The 20,581-nt window shown below is 54.0% G+C and overlaps 1 long non-coding RNA gene across 1 annotated transcript in view; it reads right to left on the bottom strand.

Moving 5' to 3' along the window:
* LOC141575222 (uncharacterized) overlaps nucleotides 1–20,108 on the bottom strand; it is a 68,269-nt gene extending 48,161 nt beyond the window's left edge. Inside the window, exon 1 of the long non-coding RNA XR_012502640.1 lies at nucleotides 19,593–20,108. This is a non-coding gene — a long non-coding RNA (uncharacterized LOC141575222). The remainder of the gene's footprint in view (nucleotides 1–19,592) is intronic.
* Between the last annotated feature and the right edge of the window lie 473 nt (nucleotides 20,109–20,581).

The following is a 20,581-nucleotide window of genomic DNA, read 5'->3' as shown; positions in this document are numbered from 1 at the left end:
CCCAGGGTCTCGGGTCAGGCCTCTGCTCCGCAAGTAAACTTCACGCTCCTCCAGCCATCCTCCCCGATCCCCCTCTGTTCCTGGCTCTGCCCTCCCCCTCAGCACCTCGGGCACCCTAGACACACGGCGCAGACGGCACTGGGTCCTGCCAGGGAGGCCAGGGATTGCTGGGTGGCACGTCTGGCCACTGCCGGGGAGGGAGGGGGGACATCTGCGCTCTGGGACCGACTCAGGCCAGGGTATGACTTGGCATTCAGCTAAAGGCCAAGACTGACCCACCTAGGCCCCCGCAGGGTGCCGTGATCAGCCCCCTTCACACCTCATCAAGTCAACTTCCCCATCTGTCCTGGATTCAGAGAACGGTCGTCGCGGGCCCGCCGTGGCCTCAGCCCAGTGTGGGTCCCCAAGCAGCAGCTTTGCTCCCCTGCCCCCTCCAGACACCCCCCACCAAGCACCACTAGAGCTTATGGCTCCCCCACCTTGAGAAAGCACGACCTGAACGCACGAAGCGGCGGCGAGTCAGCGGGCGGCGTGCGGGTCTGACTGTGAGCCAGGAGGGAGGGCAGGGCAGGGAAGAGCCCGAGCGGCCCCTCCCGAGCCCGGGCCCGTGTCCCCGCAAGGGCCGGGCTGCGGGCAACGCCAGCGCGGCTTGTGACCAAGGCCCCCAGGGAATGGTTTTCTATGTTCAGGTCTCTAAAGGAAGGCAGGGGCGGGGGGACCGTGAGGAGAGTCACACGGGTTGAGTCACTGAGGTCTGAGAAGAGACAACCGGAGTTCTAAGCATAGAAGGCAAAGAGGAAGCAAAGGTCTATTCCGGAGAAAAGAAGAAGCAACTCTGAGTCTCCTGCTGCCACTCGGCCTCTGCTTCTAGGTCTGGACACGGCTTTGCATCTCCCTGCAAACGACCTCAGGAGGGTTTGCCGCTTCGCTTCTATCGAAGTTCTCGCCCTGCCCCGCGGAGCGAGGGCGGCAGGGTCCCAGGACCCTCAGTACTGAAAGCGGAGTCTCTGGGCCGGGGCACCTCCTGGGAGCTTGTTGGAAGGGCAGTGTCTCAGACGCTGCCCCAGGCCTCCTCGGCCAGAACCTGCACTTGAGTGAGATTCTCAGGTGTTTCCGGAGCACGCCGTGTGCACGCGCGCGCGTGTGTGTGTGTGTGTGAGTGTGTGTGTGTGTGTGTGTGAGTGTGTGAGAGAGCGAGAGCGAGGGGCGGCCTGAGCTCCAGGATGGGGTCCCCCTCGCGGGGCGCCCTCGCGCCACAGGCAGGCACGCCCCTGGCCTTCAGGGGCACGAGGGTGAACAGGCACTGTTTTAACAGCTAACTTTAACGCCGCTTGTAGCAAATGATGCATCACTTACCGAAATGGTAAACTGGCATGAATTGGTATGTTTTAAAAAGTGAGTCAACTTAAAGGAAACAGGCACCGACTAACAGTAAGGGCCTTCAGAGAAGGGACGAGAATGACTGTTTCCAGAGTGCTGACCCAGGGCGGGTCCTCACGCGGGCTGCGGTGAGGAGACGGCTGCACAGAGAGGGACGCGGCTTGCTAAGGTCGCTCCGTGAGAAGACGAGAGGCAAGACTGCAGCCCACAGCCCCATCCAGGTCAGCAGCCCGCTGCCCGCCCTCTGCCCTCTGAGCCAGTCACCCAGACCTGAGCCTGCAGCTGGAGCTGCAGCCACAGTGGCAGCAGGGACAGGGACATCTGCAGGTGACACTAGGCAAATCAGCACAGTAAATCGCTGTTGCTGGAAAGGAAGGGATCACGTGACCCGTGGAGGCTGAGGACGAGTCATTTCTAGATAAACTGTCTCCTGCCCCCCAGGGGCCCCCAGCTCTTCACACATGAATAAGCGTTTTGAGGGGCTCCGTGTAGGCTGGGAAGCTGAGTGTGTCCTCGGGTGTCGTTCGCTGAGGTTCTGCGGGCAGGAAATCTGAGGGAGCAGAAAGGTTGGCCAATTATCTTCCCAACCTGGCTAACAGAGGTTTGCTCAGACCGCTGGGATAAGAGCATTCAAGCTGCTTCACAAAACCAAAACAAAACGACTTCACAGCACTTTTAGGTTTTCTCAGCCCTACCTGAACCACCTGTGCCTTGGTGTTGTCTGTATCTGTCCAGCTTCCCACTTTTTCTACAACACAAAATTAAGGTGTAAAACTTGTCAAGTCTCTTGTCCCCTTCCCATCACCCTGTTCCAGGCTCCTTGTCCTGGCATTCAGTGCTGCCATCAGTATGGCCTCAGCCTAGCTTTCCAACCCAGCCCCCACTCATCTCTTCACCTCAGGTCCCAACCAAAAATATACCAGGAACCACGTGTGGCCAGACCACACCCACCATCCACAAACTTCCCACCTAGCATTCCACAAAAGCTATGCCACCTGCCTAGAACTCTCTCTCCATCCTTGAAACTCTTCTCCTCCAAGGTCCAGTTTAAATGCCCTCGCCTCCAGGAAGCCTCTTTGGATTGTTCCCGAGCCCTGCTTGAAACTCCCACAGCCCTCTATGGCTACCTTGTTACGATGTTTAGAACAAATTTCCAAGGTTGTGGGTAGGTCTTCCCTTATCTCTGTGTCCCAGGCTTCCTAGCCCAGAGCCCAGCTCCCAGAAGTCCCACCAGGATTGAAGACCCTGGGCCTGGACAATTCTTGGATTTGGCTGGCAGCATCAGTTCGAGTGTGACACTGAGCAACCACCTAAGCTGTTTACTTAGCTGTGAAGTGAGAACATGCCTCACTTCCTCACAGGGAAGCAGGAAGAAAACGAGGCGACACATACAACGTGCTTATTTGCGCACGGCCTGGCGCCTGCCAGCGACTAGCACATCCCGCTGCTGTGAGAGCCATGGGTAATCATAGAAGCCGACACCAGTTGCATAGAACCTGGAACCGGCTGAGGCCTGGAGGAGTCTGGACCCCAGCACGTCCTGCCCCCTCCCACTGGCCCCTCTGCGACGCTGTCTCTCTCGCATCCCAGCCCCTAGACTTGCCCCAGACCTTCCCCGACTCCTTCACCCTTGCGCCTTCAGTAGAGACCACAGGCATTTCAGGGGCCTGCAGTCTTCACTGGGTTGAGAAACAATGATCTGGCCCTGGCTCTGGTCTCCCGGGGGAAGGAACCCAGGCGAGCGAGGAGGAGGTGCTTGCCTGAGGTCTCATGAGCCCAGACCTGTCTGAGTCTGTGCTTCCCAGAGCAGCATTTCCTCCCCTGATCTGGCACAGATGCAGCCGCTGAGATGCTGCTGGACTTCTCCCTCTGTTTCCAGGGAACAGTGGCCCTTTCCACGTCCACATCTTCCTTAACAGATGCACTCATAGGAGGGAAGCAGAACTCTCAGGTCTTTCTTCCCTGAACTGGGAGGAGACCTCAGGACAAGGAAACTTTCCAAAGGCCTGCCCTGGGGCCAAACCCAGAACAGAACATGGGCCGGCGGTCTACGCCTGCCCAGGACAGTGCACGGGTGACCCCTCTGGGAACGAGCAGGTGCCTCCCTCCCAGCTGTCAGGCTGGCCCTGCAGATGAGGGAGGTCTAGGGGCAGCTGAGATGCTGGAGTTCAGCTTGAGCCAGACATCAGGGAACAAAGAAGAGAGGAATGGAGTGAAGCCAGCCTCTTTAGAGAGTCCCCAGAGAGGAGGCAGGGGCCCGGTCAGCTGACAGCTAAGGGCACAAACCAGGAGGCAGGCCCTCACAGGGGCTCCAAGGGGGCATCAGCTCCTCCAACCCCAGGCACCCGTGGGAGAGAGGCTCTCTTACCCCACCACCCTGCCAGGGTCAAGGCAGCAGACACTGCTTCCATTTCAAACATCACTCAGCCTCACTTGGTCTGAAAGAAGGAAAACCTGCCTAGTGCTGAGTGGACGGTGGGACAGGAGAGTGGGGCTTAGGGACCAGGACTGTCTGCACAAGCCCAGCCGGCAACACTCACGATAAAGTCAGTCTTCTGGGTTAAAGTGCCCAGTAACCTCATGAGAGTTCAAGGAGGAGAGAGGGAGAAGGCGAGCGCGCCGTCCTGGCTCCGCCGCCCACCCTCCCGCAGGGCTCTGGGACCCGGGGTTAGGTCCAGACAAACACGGCGGGGTCCGGCTCAGGAGTGTGGGGACCACACAAGAAAACCTTGAGAGACTCCCCCATGGGAAGGAACTGGTGGTTTTCCTTTTGACCCAGCCAACAATCTGGATTTTTTTTAAATCCCAGGGAATCCCTTGAATGAGACCAAGATCAGCAGACGGGGTGGGTGACGGTCCGCGCAGTGAGCTCAGCCTGTCCCAGAGGCGTTCACCATGGATCACGCTATCTCAGCGATGCCAGGTCGGGCAGAAGTTCATGAAGAAACTAGGTTATCATGTCAAGCACCCTATTAACACTGTAATGGCAGGCTTCACCTGGAGAATTCCTGACTTGAGTTGGTAATGCAGACCGACAGCTTTAATAGCCCCAACTGTATACACACACACACACACACATTGTAGCCACAGCCACTGTCACATGACTTTGCACGTTCCTTTCAGCATCGAGCTGGAGACTGTCCCCACCGTTAAGCCCAGGCTAGCCTTACAATTTGCTCTAGCGGGTAGAATATAGCAGAAGTGACAGGATGCCATTTTCAAGTCAAACCCTCAAGAGGCCTTGTGCCTCTGTCATTGGTGTGAGCAGATGCCCGAGCCAGCCTGCTGGAGGATGAGAGACACAAGGAGCAGAGCCCGGTTACCCCAAATTACCACCGATGAGGTCATCCTAGATCGGCGGGCAGAGAGAACCCAACCAAGAACCAGACACAGGAGAGAGCAGAGCCCAACCAAGGCGGCAGAGCTTCCTGGCCTCCCTGCAGCTGGCCGCACACCTGGAAGCTCCGAGCAGTTACTGTGTGCCTCTGGGGTCTGCGGTCGGTGGTAATGCAGCATGACTGTGGCGACAGATGCCTGAGGCGGTTAGCTCGTCGGCTGTTGCTCCATAGTTGGCCATGAAGAGCTGTGGTCCCTAATCTTCCTCATCTCAGGTATGGATTTCTAAGAAAATCTGGCCAACAAGTAGCTGGAGGAAAGAAGCTATTAGTTGGCTCCTGAATTTTAAATTAAGGCTAAAACACTTTTTCTTCATTCGGAGACAATATGTGACTTAAATAATCCATTATTACACTCATTAAACATTCTTAAAATAAATCAATTGGACTTCCACCTCATCTCTGCTTCCTCTCAAAACCCTTATAAAAATTACAGTAGAGAGGTTTTAAAAGGATAAGAACCAAAAAAGGGGGAGAAGATGAAAAAGACAGTAAACTAGAGGGTTTAAGAAAACTTTCAAGAAACAGATGAACAACTGACGGGATGACTCAGATTTCAGCTTTTCCTCTCTTCAAGTACCTACAAGGGCTAAGCTAGAAGCAGCAAGCTGATTTATACACTGGAACCCTAGAAAGTCTCAGGATTCGAACACCGTGGTACTCCTAAGGGTGCTGGAAGGGATGGAAAAGTACAGATGTGACTGCAAACTGTCTCAGCCACAACGAAGGAGAAAACAAGAGAAAGGAAAGGTGCAGAGAGAGAGCCAGCACGGAGGCGAGGCTCCTAAACAAACAGGAGCCGCCAGGACGACGGTGGGGGGACGCCCAGGAGGGCAGCTACACAGCGGACTCGGAGCCCCAGGCCAGACTGGAGCAGAGGGTTAAGGGTTCCAGAAGGCTGTCTTCTCAGAGAAAATAAAACTGAACTACTATCTGCTACATTTAACCATATTTAGAGGAGTTTAAAAACATTTTTTGGAAACTCTAGAGATAAATCAGTGACAGAAATATAGAAAACTAAGCAAACAACAAAAAAGAGGCAATCATTGACTGCAGGAAAAAGTAAAGCTGTGAAAGAAAGGAGACCATTGCAGTCCACGACACGGCTCAGCTATAAACAATTTTCAGATTGTCGTAACAGCATGAACATGGAACACTGACACAGCATCAAAATGTGCGACAGAGTGACACTGGGGGGAGGGAGACGAACAGCGTGCCTGTGTCTGTGCGCACACGCGCCTGTCGCAGAAAGCCGCATGCTATCACGCAAAGTCAACGGTAATAATTAAAACTGAAAACAATCAGAAAACACAGGTATAATCATATTATTTTAAAATATGGAGATGAAAATACAGAAAAAAGGAGTTGAAAGAACGGCCGCAAGGAAGCGGGGCCGGGCTGGGGAAGAGCTGGGGGGGGCTGCTTCCCTCAGCTGGAAGCCCTGGATACCAGGTGGTTTTCAACACCGTACGTCTGTCCCACTGGGATAAAAAGTTACATTAAAATTTAAGAAACCGATTGAAGACCACGGGTGTTAAAACTACAGGTTATAACATATGTTCATTAAGCATCACTTGACATCAGAGCGGGGCACATCCCTAGCTGGCCAGCAGGGCAAGCAGGCCTCCCAGGTGTCCGGGACCCAACAGTGCATGTACGGGGCACAGAGTCACAGCGGCACTGACTGGGGAAGCTTCGCTGGTGAGGCCACGCTGATTCTGGGCTTCTTCCTTCTACTGACCTGCTTCTTAACAACAGAGAACTCAAATTCTTCACAGCTGTATCACCTCCTTAACCCAGTCTGCACAAAACAAAGGCAGGCGGTCATAATCCACGTCAACAAGCTAACCTGGTCTCCACCTCTGAGAACTGTGCACAAGTGGAGGGGTACTGAGCCCCCAGGCACGGAGGTATCCAGGCTGACCCCTCCAAGGTCAGTAGCTATTTCTCAAAAAGTCTAGCAAGAGGTGAGTGGAGGACACTGCCTGGTGAGAGGCTGGATCACAGATCCCAGGCGCCCCCATGGACGGAAGGGACGCCACACAGCACACAGAGCAGCCCGCCCTCTGCCCTCCCTGACAGCCGCTGCAAGACCTCGGGGGGAGGCGGCGGCTCCTGACCGGCACCCTGACCACCAGCCCTGACCTGGAGCAAGTGCAGGTCGGGTTCAACATCCCAACGCCGTCCTCTGCTTCGTTCAAAATCAGACATCCTCCAATCGACCCCTCCGGGGAGCTGTCGGGCGGCTGCTTCCTGGTGTCAGCCAGGAGGGAAGAAGCAATTCATTTGCTGGGTCTGACTGCGGCTAAATGAAATCAAAGACAGAGAGGGCACCTTCTGCCAAGGAAACCGTCCACTCAGGGCAGCTATAAAGAACCATAGACAGAGGGGAAAAGGGAGAAGTGGTGCAGGCAGGCAGGGACTTGGACATCCTCAAACTACCCCTCCTGACTTCACAGACGGGGAAACCAAGGCACAGAGGAATTGATTTGCTCAAAGTCGTAGTAGTTTAGGGGAGGACTCTGACTTAAGACAACAAAAGCCAGCATGTACAGAGTGCCTGTGGTGTGCTGAGCCACGTATACACACTCCCCAAAACCTCGGAGGTAAGGGTCTTCGTATAGTACATGAGGATCTCCATTTTACAGATGAAGAAACGGAGGCTCAGAGGTTTAATTATGTAGCCCAATACCATAAGCTTCTAGTATGTGGGGGAGCTGGGACTAGAGCTCCGTCTGGTCATTGCCACCTAATTCCTAGGCTATAGATTTTGACCACTGGACATACCACCTCTTGGAGTTAGAGTCAAGGCCACCTGCTGTGAACCAGGGCCCAGCCTGCTGCCTCCAGTGCATGATGGTGCCCAACTCTGCTGGTTTACACCAGTACCTCCTGCGGCGGCGAGTGTGCTTCTCCTTCCTCTTCGTCTTTATAGGCACGTCCTCGGCCGTGAGTGTCTGCGCCTCCACCTCTGCCTCCCGTGTCTGCATTGCTGTGTCCGTGTGTGTGTCAGTGTCTGCCTTTGGTCTGTGTAACCCATCTCTAGGTACGACGTGTGTGTGTCTTTGTCTCCTTCTGGGTAGCTGGGAAGCAGAATTCCACAGCAGATGACGGATGGATGGACGGACGCGGGAACACATCTACCCACAAACAGCAGACGCGGCAATGAGCATCGCTGGCAGCCGAGCCCCACAGAGCCACTCATCTGTCTCCTCTCGAAGGCTCCCTCCCCGAAGCCTGAGCGTTCCACTTCCGTCTCAACCCGAAGCCGCTTCCCTAGGGCCTGCTGGCTTACACCCAGTTGCATTGTTGATACAGATCTTTATCTGCCTGGGGCTTATAACTGACATTTGAATTACTCTGCAAACAATGAATCAATATTTATGGATTCTCGGACCAATGTATTTGCCAAACCTGGTGTCCTGAGTTTCTCCCAGGCCATGAGTCAAGGTCGAGACTTTGTCTAATTAGAGATGGGGGAACTGGATCTGCCTCTAAGCGGAGGCCCTGAATTAGAACAGAGCTGTGTGCCCCCGGACTGTCTAACTAGACCAAGGCAGTTCCCCACTGGAAATCCAACTCACTTCACAATCAGTGAGCATTTCCTGTGTGTGCCAAGCATCCCGTTAAGCCTACGTGAGAGACAAGGACGAGTAAAACCAGAGGCTCCCACACTGGGAGGAGACAGAGCCACACACAGGCAAACATGAGAAGCCTGCACCCAGGGTTGCAACTGAGACCCAACACAGTCCTGGGGTGCAGAGTTGGAAAAGGAACTTCTACTAAGCGGGGCTCCTTGGAGGGCGCTCTGGAGGAGGAAGGGCGCTCCAGGAGGGGACGGCAGGGCCAGCAGGACCTGGAGGTCCAGAACAGGTTTCAGGGCTGGAAGAGAAGGTTCGAGGGAAAGCGTCGCAGAAAGGTAAACTGAGGCCTGGTCCTGGAGAGCTCTGGAGACCAAACTGAGCCACGTGGCTTTCCTTCTGCAGGTGAAGGGGAGCCACACAAGGCTGTTGAGATAGGGAGGCACCCCAGCAGAGCTGCGTTTTGGGGGGTTCTCTGGGAACAGCAGGAAGCCTGCGAAGTGGGGGGGAGCGGGGCCTTCAGCTGGCAAGGGTGGAGGGTGGGACCCGTGGAGTGTTCCAACACGAGCCCAGCATCCCTGGGCCTCCCTCGCCAGGGCCCAGCAGGATGGCTGGGCCATTTTCCTCTCCACCTTTTAAGGATAGCCCTCCCCCGCCTTGAGAAAAACAACAAACAGGAGACTGATGCTTCTGGGCCCTCTTTGGCGCTGTGAGTTATAGAGGTGGCCTCAATCGTGGACGCGAAACCGTTTATCACCCTGGTGGATTTAAGCTCTGGTTCCAGGAGAAAAACAAGCACTCTCTTGTCCCTGCATCTGCACAGACACACAGGCCCAGGCAGTGATTTATCTGTCCAGCTGCCCTCACCGGCTCAACTGCCGAAGCCCTCAAGCTAAAGCTTCCCGGCGGCATTTCCCCTCGTGCAGAGCACAGTCTGGGAGTTTGGGCGGTGGGGTGTGAGCACGGAGAGTTTGGGGACATGGCTGTGGGGTGAGCAGGAGCTGCAAAGTACCTGTGGGGGGTCAACTGGCTGCTTCTCCTTTAGGCACTGGGGGGCACAGGGCCCACAACTGGGGGACCACACGAATGCTATAAATCCTTCTGAAATCAGAGGAAGAAATGAATACATTCATCTTTATACCAAGAGTCATAAAACATAATTTGAATACTTTTTTATTCAATGGGGAGAAATGGGGCCCATGATGAAGGCAAAAGGCCCAGAGCCCATGGAAGTCATACTATGGTCCTGCTGCCCGGCTTGGGCACTCAGTTTCAATTTCCTGTCATGGGGATGGATAGAGCCAGGCAGAGCTGGGGTCCAACCCCACCCACATTACTCAATAGCTCTAATTCCTGCTCTGCACCTCAGTTACCTCATCTATGAAATGGGCTAGTGATCTGAACCTTGCAGATGGGCTGAGAGGGCAGGAGATGTGTATGGTATCTGGCAGAGAGGCACTGGTACCTACAACTATGGCCCATTTGCCCAAGCTCACTTCCGTCTTCCCTGGGAAGGCTTCCTGACCACACCAAGCCTCCATTTCTCCTCCTGAACAGTGGGGCTGCTGGCTGCAAAGAGGCCCTAAGAGCCTCAGTTTCTCTTTGTAGTTCTCAGCTGGGCTGGGTCCAGGCCACACCCAGTAGGTGTTCGGTGTGGAGAGACTGTCCAGGTCAAAGCAGCTGTCCCCAGCTTGAGGGCAGGGAGCACACCTCGCACTCACTCGGTTTACCACGGCGTCAGGCGCAGAGCTGTCCCCAGGAGGTCCTCTGTGACTGTTAGCCGGCTGAGGATCTCTGAAAGTTTGGGTTGAGGGTCCTTGTGGTTTTCGCTCATTACATAGCCTTAAACTCTAACAATCGATGTTCACTGGTTCATTCAAACTCAACCTCATGGCTACACATTCTGACCTGCCCAACTCGATAAGCCTGCCTTGCACCACTCTCTCCTCCTCCTGGCTCTGGCCACACATAAACCCCAGGACCCTTGTACATGCTGTCTGAGCCTCCAGGACTGGCCTGCTGCCTAGTCTGCACGTCAGATTCCTCATTCTTCAGGTGTCATAGAGACATCACCTCCACAGGGAGTACCTCCATGACCACCTTCCTAAATGCGTCCTTCTAGTATTTCTTTCGGCTCTGAACCTGACCAACTTCTCCATGTACTCAACCCAAGTTTCTTGCCTCCTCTCTCTCAACACATGTAAGATGCTTGAAAGTAAAACCATGGCCAATTTAAATCATTAAATCATTCCTGTGCTACACAATACCCAGCACAGGGCTAGACTCTGAAAATGTTTGTCAAATGAATAAATGAGCAGATGGGGAAATTCTCTTGTTAAGAAGGACCACATAGACAGGCACTGAGGGTCTGTCAGAGGCTTCTGCGCCTTAGCAAGGTGACAGCCTGGAATGGCCAAGTGTGTAGGAAAGGGCAGAGCACCCCTATGAGAGACTAAGATGACACTGAGAGAGCCAGACCCAGACACCTCACTTAAGGAGCTGGTCCCCCAGGAAGGACACAAAACATCTGTAGGCTCTAACATGGGGGTGGAGGGAAACAGCTCAGTGGTAGAGCAAATGCTTAGCATGCATAAGGTCCTGGGTTCGATCCACAGCACCTCCGTTAAAAATTAATTGATTGATTAAAAAAAAAACACCTGTGGGTCTAACATAGGCCCTCCACGCACACAGTGCAACACTGGGATTTTCGCAAAACTTCACTTGAGTCTTCCTGGGCTGATTATCATACACTTGTTTGAAAGAATCTGGTTTCACTCATTGAACTAACAAACACTTAATAAGCTCCTTCAGTGTGCCAGGCACTGTGGTTCGGCGGAACGTTCAGCGATGAACAAAAGCACTGCTGTCCGTGGAGTGAAGAATAGAGAAGACAGGAAATTTTTTTAAAAAAAGTTTTTTCAATAAAAACGAGTGTGGGGCAAGTTATCCAGAACAGCAGCTCTAGAGGGAATCTTAGACGTGCAACTAGTGTGCGCCAGAGTCCCCTGCGACCCTCCCCGGAGTCGCTGCGCTGCCCGGGTCTTTCTGCTCGGAGAACACCGGGCAGGGGCGGGAAGAGTGCCTTCCCGCAGGCAGCGGTGGGGGAGGCCTCAGAGGCGGACACAGGCCTGCTCTTTGGGCGGGGTAACTGCCTCGGGGCCACGGGTTCTCCCTGCCCTCCCACCCAGCCCAGTATCCTGCGGGGATACCGATGGGATGGTGGGAGCCTCAGCACCTCCGCCCACAGCATCCCTGCTCCCGTGCGCGTGGATCGGGCAGAGGGCCTTGCCCCGCCCCTCGGACACAAACGCCCCCTTAGCTCGCTGTGCGTGTGTGTGCGTGCGTGTGTGTGTGTGCGTGTGCGTACGCACGCGCCTGAGTGTGACTATGGAGACGCGCAGATGTGACCGTGGGCGTGCGCGTGCGTGTGGCCGGGTGCGCGTGACCGCGACCGTGTGCGCGTGGCCGCGGCTCGGGCCCAGCCGGGCCCCGCCCCCGCTCGGCCCCCTCCCGGGAAGGAAGCTGCAGGGAAGGGGCCAGATGGTCTCCTCTGACCTGCTATTTATCATCCCGGCAAAAGCTTATTCAGTTTAATGCTCTTCGGCAATTCATTTAAGGGCTCTGTTTGTTTCTGCTGATGAGGACTGTTAATTTGCACAGCGGTCTCATTAGGCCTAAACCACCAATTAATTCCTTTTGTTCTCATTAAATGGCTGATTCCTAAACATTTCATGGACAACAATGGGCTGCCCCGGCCCAGTCAATGCTGCGGGGTGGGGGAGCAGGTATGGATGGGGGCTCTCCTGGGTCTCCAGGGCTCTGGTACCGCCACCCTATAAACCCTCGGGTCCTGCCATCACACACCCGGCCCAAAATCGAGGTTCCAAAGCCCATCGTCAGGGCACAGCAGGCAGACGGGGGTGTGTGCAGCAGGCAGTACCCAGCAGAGAAGGTCCTTAGCGCGGAGGCCAGAGCCTGACTCAGGCGCCCCTGGCTCCCCGGGAGGACCCTCGCTGGCAGGCCTCGGTCCAGGGCCTGCTCTCTGGGCCCCCTGCTTGCACTGGGCAGGCCCTCCGGGGAACCCGCGACTGTCACTCAGCCGTGCAGAGCAGGAGCCTCCGTCTGCTGAAGATGCCAGGCCGGCTCTTCCATCGCCTCGGCCACGCTCATCCTGGAGCCCCGGGTGCAGGAGGGGGTGGGCTGGGAGGGGGGTCCCAAGACCCCCATCGATGCACTGGACACCCTGCTGTCCGGACCCCCAAAATCAGTCATCAGCTTTAGCAAATACAAATACAGGATGCTAGATCAATGTGAATTTCAGATAAATAATTTTTTAGTATAAATATGTTCCAAATATCACAGGTATGTTATATTTATCCTAAAATTATTTGTTGTTTAGTGAAAATTAAAACTGAACTGGGTGCCCTGTATTTTATCTGGCAGCCGTACCCCAACTGGTGAACTTCTACTCATCCTTACAGACTCAAATCAAGCGTCACTTCCGCCAGGAAGCCCTCGCTGATCCCTGATTAATGTAGCTGCCCCGTTGGTACTCTCATGGCTCCCTGGGCTCCTCCACCAACTCTGATCACACTTTTCACAATGTTTTGTGATTAGTAACACACATGCCCTGCCCTCCCACTACCTTTTGAGCCCCTTGGGGTGGTGGGGAAGGTTCCTCATCTAGCACACCCTTCTCCATTGCCTATCCCTAGCTCCTCCATCCTCAGTAGACACTGTACTCAAGATGAGGAACTCCCTCCTGTCCCCACCAGCAGACAAGGGGTGGCAGGCAGGAGGTGGGGGCTGGGACAGGGTCTAGTTGTCACCCAGCACATCCATTCTCCTTCTTCCCTAGTAACAAACCCCTGCCTGGGGCAGCGCTGCACTCAGCTTTGAGACACTTCTCAGCCTCCCTTGCAGCCAGGTGAGGCCTTGGATTAAGTGACAGCCAATGAGTGTTGTGCCGGAATTCCAGGAGAGCTGAGAGGTGTTGACTTTGTCTTTTCTCTTGCCTCTTTTCTGCTGTCTGGAATGCAGACGTGCTGGCTGGAGCTCTAACAGCCATTCTGGACCATGAAGTGACCTTGAGGACTGGTGAAGCAGAAATGTAAAAAGAGCCTTGCCTAGATCACTTTGTGGAGTCACCATTCCAGCCCTTTACTATATATCATCAAGAACTATGAAGGGTCTGAAATTGTACCCTACTGGCAAGTTAACAAGTTAGACTGTCATGGCTTTATGGGTGCTGGCAGAAGTCACTAGACTCCCGGGTCAGAGACAACGGGCCTGATGGCTCATGATACAGCAGGCAGTGTGAGCTTCCTGTTCCTGACAGTTTGCGTTAGTTCCCGTGGGGGCACATGGAGCAGTCCAGAGAAATGCTATAATCGCAGTGGGGTTGGGTCACAGCTGAGGAATCCCAAGCTTGGGAAACCCCAATCCTTTATAATAGGGCCACCAGCAATCCTGCACCACCTATGCCCTGAGCAAGACACTATCTTTACTAGACTGGACAGCGAAGAGATCCACCCTCCAACACAGAAAACAGCACTGTATCTACCTCCCAAACCTGTCCACTGTAAGATGTCCTCGAAGGCGTGCTCTGAGAACGAAAACCACCCGTGGCTCTTTTATAAGATGCACGAAAACACGGCAGACCTGCCGTCTCCCGGCTCACACCTCCAGGCTTCTTCGGGGAGACAGAAAGCCCCTGCATGACTAAGCACCATCGCTCGGCTGTTGCACGCAGCTGAGCCAAATCCTAAGCGATAGCATAAGAAAGCTTACTCTGTTTCTTTCACCTGCTAAGTGTTTGCTCTCTGTGCGAGGGGGCCCTTAAAGGAAAAGACCATGCCCCAAGCTTCGTCCTCGGAACTAGAATACTTGTCTTTAACAAGCCTGAAATAAAAACCAACTGCATGCATTATGCAAAGATTACATTTTTTCTCCTCTGAGTTCAATAATCAAAGACCAAGATGACCAAGATGGACTTCAGAGCAGCAACAGGACGTGGGGCTATGAGGCGTCTGCCACATTCTCATGGGCGTGGTAACCTGCTCATAAGTGAATATATGGCTCCCGGCGGGGCTTAAGGAAACAGTAGAAATAATTCAAGGAAGCCCCAATGCAACTCTGTTGACCCCCCCACAGCATCGCTCCTGTGTTACCTGCCCACACTCCACTCCTTTTGGCAACAGCATCCTCGCTTCTTTGGGCAACTCTCCCTCCCCCTCACCTACCCACCAGCGAGGCTCTGGAGGAGACCGCCCACCAGAGCACCCCGCCGGCCACAGTGCAGGAGCAGACAGGGGAGCCCTTCCCAGGGACCTTTCAACTTGGGACAAGGATGGAAAGCGACAGATGGGAGTTACGGGCAGACAGGGCGCTCCGTCTCACAGAGAAGATTGGTCTGAGAGAGTAACACTGACAGGAGAAGAGAGGCAAGGAGGGTCCTGTTGGCGATGGTGGTCTGGTCCCTGGGAGCCTACTGCCCTGTTCTTCCCACAGGTCAGGCCCACAAGTCAAAGAAGCCGTTCTCTTGCCTGACTGCTTTGAAATGGATCACCATGAACTGTAACTTGGAATCCAAACGACCACCTTCCCAGTTGGGTCTGGAGATCTCAGACAGAGACCGAAGGGCCTCCTATGTGTCCCCTCTGCGTCAGCCTTTGCGAGGAGGCAAACACCCAACCAGCCTGCCTGTCTGGACCATCCGCACACAATGCCATAGAGACCACGCCAGTGGAGAGTGTGCCTCCAACCACATGGTTAAAAGGAGATCAAAAAGCACCCCACCTGTCTCCATCCCAGTGTGGACCGAGCCAGCGAGTGAAGTAGGAAGGGAAGCCTCAGCTGACCTCTGTCACCTGCTGGCGTGGGAATACTCTCCGCTGGAGCCCCGTCAAAGCCACCCTGGGAAGGCAGGCGCCGCCTGCTCCCTGCACACTATTAGAATTCATTTCCATATGTTCCTTTCGTCTTCTCTCCAGGATAATTGTTCTTGTGGGGCTCAGGGCGTGGGGGGGCAGGAGGTGTGCGCTCCTGTTTATCAACTCACTAAACGCGAGTTTTAAATTAAAACCCACACCACATGCTGGCTCACACAGGAACAGGATTAAGACCGACTGCCTGCCTTCTGCTCCCAACGCCAGTCCAGGTTCCACCTGCTGTTCCCTCTCATCTGGGGGACACCTAAGCAGTAACCTAGCTCCTACAGCTCCCAATCTTCTTTTCCCCTTAAGTTTGGGAGACTGCACTCAGCTGAAGGGGACACACAGCCTGGACGGGGCCCTTGCACCCGCCCATCCATCAGCCAACCCCACTGTTACAGTGGGGCTGCTGTGTCCACCAGCAAGCATCCCTGCACCTTCTCCGTGCCCGGCCCAAAGCGAGACCCTTCACATGCACTGCCTCGCCGAATCTGAGCCAGTCTTCCCAGAGAGCCCGAGAGAGGCTCGACCGTCCCCTCCCAGAGGAGAAAGCGGAGGCCCCCGGGTCACACAGCTGGCAGGCGGCGGAGCTGGCATTCCCACCTGGAACTCTCCCGCTTTAAAGCCACACCCTCTGCACCGCCTTTTACCATCAATCTGGTCTCTGCTATCCAGCTGCTCCCCACCTGACCTGTGGCCAGTAGGGCTGGCTCGTGGCCCTTCTGTATGCACGTTGGGTCCAGCCTTACATTCAGACCATACTGGTGGCCATTCACCTAGAGTGGTTGGATCGACAGGAAGAAGGAGTCTGCTTCTGCTCCAAATCTGAGCTTCAGTTGCCTTCTACTGCCTGAAATGTACACATTTCAGGCTTGGGTTAAGGCATGGGGTCCCTAGACATCCCCAGTTAAAATGTGTACACTCTCCATGTATCAGTTATCCATTGCTGCCAAACAAACAGGTCCCAAACTTAGTGGCTGCAGACAACCACCTTTCTGTTTGCTCACTATTCTGTGGATCAGAAATTTGGGCTGGGCTTTTCCGGGCAAGTCTTCTGCTGGTTCCCCTGGCGTCACTCATGCAGCTGTACTCATCTGGTGGCTGTCGGGGCAGATGATCTGAGATGACTTTGAAGAGGTGGCTGGCCTTACTGTTGTCTGGAGCTCTAAGGGGGTGATGGGGCTTTCGGGACTTCAGGGGAATGAGGGGCTGGGGCCCAGTGGAGCACCAGGGAAGTGGCTTTATAAGTGGAAAGGAAGTGGGAAGGAAGAAAGGGGTTGACCAGCATTGCTGTGGACTGCGTATTTGAATCCCTCTGAATGTCACTGGAGAAACTTGAATAAAGAATTAATTTTTTTTTTAATTACTGGAAATTGTTGAACTCTGCCTCCTAAACAGCATGCTCCCCAAGGCTCGCAAGGGTCACACAGGTGTTTAAACAGTGCCTTCCAGTTGGTAGAGGCTCTGCATGCATTACTTCACAGCCACAACCAACCCGAGAAATAAATGATATCATCACTCACATTTTCAGGTCAGGAAACTGAGCCTCAGAGCAGGACAACTAGAATCAGAAGGTTGAACGAGAGGGAGAGGTGAAACAAGGCTGTGACCCTGAGTCCCCTGTGCCTCTCTTGTGCCGCACCACCTCCCTCTAACCTGTACACTCAGAGCAGTCCACCTGGAGAGCCTGCAGAAAATGCATGTGTTTTGGTCCCATACCCAAGAGATGTGGATTCAGTAGGTCTGGGGCAGGGCCTGGGAGACAGAATTTTTAACAAGTAGAAATCTAATGTTGAGATACAACAATCTTGATCAAGAAGAACAAGCTGCAGGCATCACACTTCCTCATTCCAAACTATATTACAAAGCTATAGTAATCAGAACAGTACGGTACTAGCATAAAAACAGACACGGAGGCCAGGGAAACAACAGAGAGCCCAGAAATACACCCCCACACACAGTCAGCAAGCTTCCAACAAAGGCACTGAGAGTGCACATGGGAAAGGACCATCTCCTCTGCAAGTAAAAGATACTGGGAAATCGGACATCCACACGCAAAAGAGCGAAAGCGGGCCCCTATCCTACAGCACACACAAAAGTAAACTCGAAAATGGATTAAAAACTTCTATGTAAGATCTGAAACCTTAAGACTCCCAGAAGAAAATGTAAGAAAGCTCCTTGACGTGGGTCTTGCCAATGAATTTTTTGGATTTGACACTAAAACCGCAGGCAACAAAAGCAAAAGTAAGTAAGTGGGGCTATAATCAAACTAAAATGCTTCTGCACAACAAACACAATCAACAAAAGGAAAAGGCAACCTACTGAATGAGAGGAAATATGTGCAGACCACATATCTGATAAGCTGTTAGTCTCCAAAATACATAAGGAACTTACACAACTCAATAGCAAAAAAAAAAAAAGCTAACTTTTTTAAATAGGCAAAGGACTGAGTAGATATTTCTCCAAATAAGGCATACAAATGGCTACCAAGTAAATGAAAAGATGGTCAGCATCACTAAGCATCAGGGAAATGCAAATCAAAACCACAAAGTGATATCACCTCACACTTATTAGAACGGCTGTTACCAAAAAGACAAAAAATGACAAGTGCCAGTGAGGATGTGGAGAAGAGGGAACCCTGTGCACCACTGCTGGACCATTTGAAAAAGGGCATGGAGCTTGCGGTCTGAGGCAGAACAGAGGTCACCAGGATCTTACCCAGGTGTGCCAGGAGCAGTGATGAGCACCCTGTAGGCCTGGGGACTGGGAAGGTAAGGGAGCACAGCCAAGTTCCGGGAGACTTGGGGGCCATGCCTTTGGAACTGGAGGCCCCGTCATCAGGGTCCTTGTGTGGTCCCAGCATCCAGTTCTATAGTCACGGTTTCCCTTTGATTCTTGCCAAGAGTTTAGAAAAGTTCCTCCTGAAAATTTCCTCTACTTTTTCTGTGGGGCACTAAGCACAAAGTTATTTAATGAACAAACTGTGTAATTGGTTGCTGTGTTGAAAGTGCAGCTTGCTCACCCACAATCCACACCCATCTCCTGCTCCAGCGAGCCCCTCCGAGACAGCAAGTGCCTCCGTGCACAGACTCCCTTGCTGCTAGGATTCCATATTGATTTGCGTTCCATCAACTGATGGACTCGTCTGAAACTCAAATTCAGAACCGGGCCAAGAGGGGAGAGAGGCAAACGTGAGGCTCCTATCTTGTTGCAGAGCCATCAGGATTCTAGAATATGCAACTGTGGCAGGAGCTGCCCCAGTGTGGCCCGAATAGGACACTCTTAGCAGCGTGGTCCCTAAGAGCCACCCCTGGGACCTCAGCCTTGTGTCTATTTTTCCAGACCCTGCAGCAGTTCTAGAGGCCATTAAAGTGTTTTTAATAAATAGAATAAAAATAATAAATACATAAAAATTTTTAAATAAAAAATGAAAATATAATGAAAATAATTTTTTTAATCTTTAAAAAATTTTTTAAAAGGCCACTTAATACCCTGCAAGAAGTCCCCTTCTGCATAAACAGCCAGAGTAGATGCAGTTCTTGGCAGCTCAATCCTGACTGAATCAGTCATTCAGTGCCAGTGTCTGCATGAAGACAGACTACAGCTGCCTTGTCCATCACTGAATCCCGTCTCCATCTGGAGCGTGGAACATAGTAGGTGCTCAGGAAACATTCATGATGCACGGACTAGACGAGTGACTTTTCAGGCTGCCTTACAGCTGCTGAGAGAAGTCCAGAGAAGAGGACTGTCCCTACTCTGGGTCCAACTTTCCAGCCAGAGACAGCCCCCAGGAGCTAGCAGGGACAGCGTGGCAGCCAGCCCTGTCCAACGGCTGGATTTCCCCCTAGTTCACTGGCCACCTTGTGAGAGCTGGAGGGTAAGGAGAAAGGAGAGGAACCCACTCCCTCTCCATCCCTGTCCCCGCTCCTCCTGCCACCCACGAGGGACGGCTTACAACGGGTCTTATTTCACCTTAAGTCTTCTCATAGGGAGTCCTTCAGGGCCCCCAGTCAGCCTCACAACAAAACAAACCGAGCCAGGGTGCCAATTAGCACTATTGATTTGCAATTAGAAGAATCAGTTTAGAAAAATATCACAGCAGTTGCTAATCTCTGCTATCAAAAAAAAAAAAATCACTCCACTGGAAGGGTTCCGAGAGTCCACATCCTCCCCTGGGCTTCGGAACCGCTCTGTGTCGCTCTGCAGCCACTGCGCTCAGAGTCGGGCCTGGGCAGCTGCAGGTTCCCCTCGGGGCACCCCAGGCCCGCCTCCGCCGAGACCCGAGCCCCCAGCGCTCCGCTCACCTGGTCCCCAGGTGCGCCTCTTCATGCGTGCGAGATGCCGCCTAGCTCCAGGCGGGGAGGCGTCCTGCCAACTCCTGGGTCTCCGAACACTCTGCGCCGCGCCCACAAGCAGGGAGCAAGAAGTCCCTTGGTGGCCCGGCTTTTACGAGCAGGGGACCCGCTCCCAGGAGTCCTTCTGGGCAGAAGCCCCGACGGCGGGCCTGAACTAAGCACCCGCCCCCGGGGCCGGGGGCCCCGCACGGCCCCGGGAGGAGCAGGAGGGACGCGGGCCGTCCCCGCCCGGCCCGGCAGCGGGCGCGGCTGCGCGCTCCCCGGGCGCCGGGAGGCCCGCGGGAGGCCCGGCCGCACCGCGCAGGCCCGCCTCGACGTCCCCCAGGACCGGACCCCGGGTCGCCCCCGCGCACAGCACTTCCGGGACAGAAGGCGCGGGAACAGGAAGTACCCCAGCGCCGTGCCAGGGGCAGGACTCCTGGAGCATAGAGGGTTACCCCAGAACCCGGATACCCTGACGGTGGGAACCCCTTTCTGCCAAGCACCAGAGGTACCACTGTGTTGGCGAAACTGCCTACCCTCCTGGCGCCCATGCCCCGCCCACCTCACATTATGCCACGCCCACCCCGTGTCCATGCCCCGCCCACCCTGCCTCCGGGCTCCCCCTGCCCTCCTGGGGAATCGTTCCCCGTTCCCTGCTCCCTGCTCTGGCTGCAGCAAGCAGGACAGTGTAAACTGTCCCTTGGTACATTAACATCCGCCCAAGCAGTCATTAACAGAGTCACAATTGATTTCTCCAGAATGATTGCTATTGCGCAGGGAACTTAATGGAATCCCAGGGTCATTTTTCATTAAAAAAAAAAATGTGGTGGGTAAGCAAAAGGAAAGAAAGCACGGTCTCCACTAGCACAGGACCGCTCCAGTCACCCTCCCATGGCGATCTCCAGGAGCCTGTGATGGGAGCACATGGCATTCGAGCTGGTTAATCAGCCAGCAGA

The sequence above is a fragment of the Camelus bactrianus genome, chromosome 27 (assembly GCF_048773025.1).
Source record: "Camelus bactrianus isolate YW-2024 breed Bactrian camel chromosome 27, ASM4877302v1, whole genome shotgun sequence".
NCBI classification, from domain to species: Eukaryota; Metazoa; Chordata; class Mammalia; order Artiodactyla; family Camelidae; genus Camelus; species Camelus bactrianus.
The sequence above is the reverse complement of the archived record's forward strand: the minus strand, read 5'-3'. Positions and strand labels throughout refer to the sequence as shown.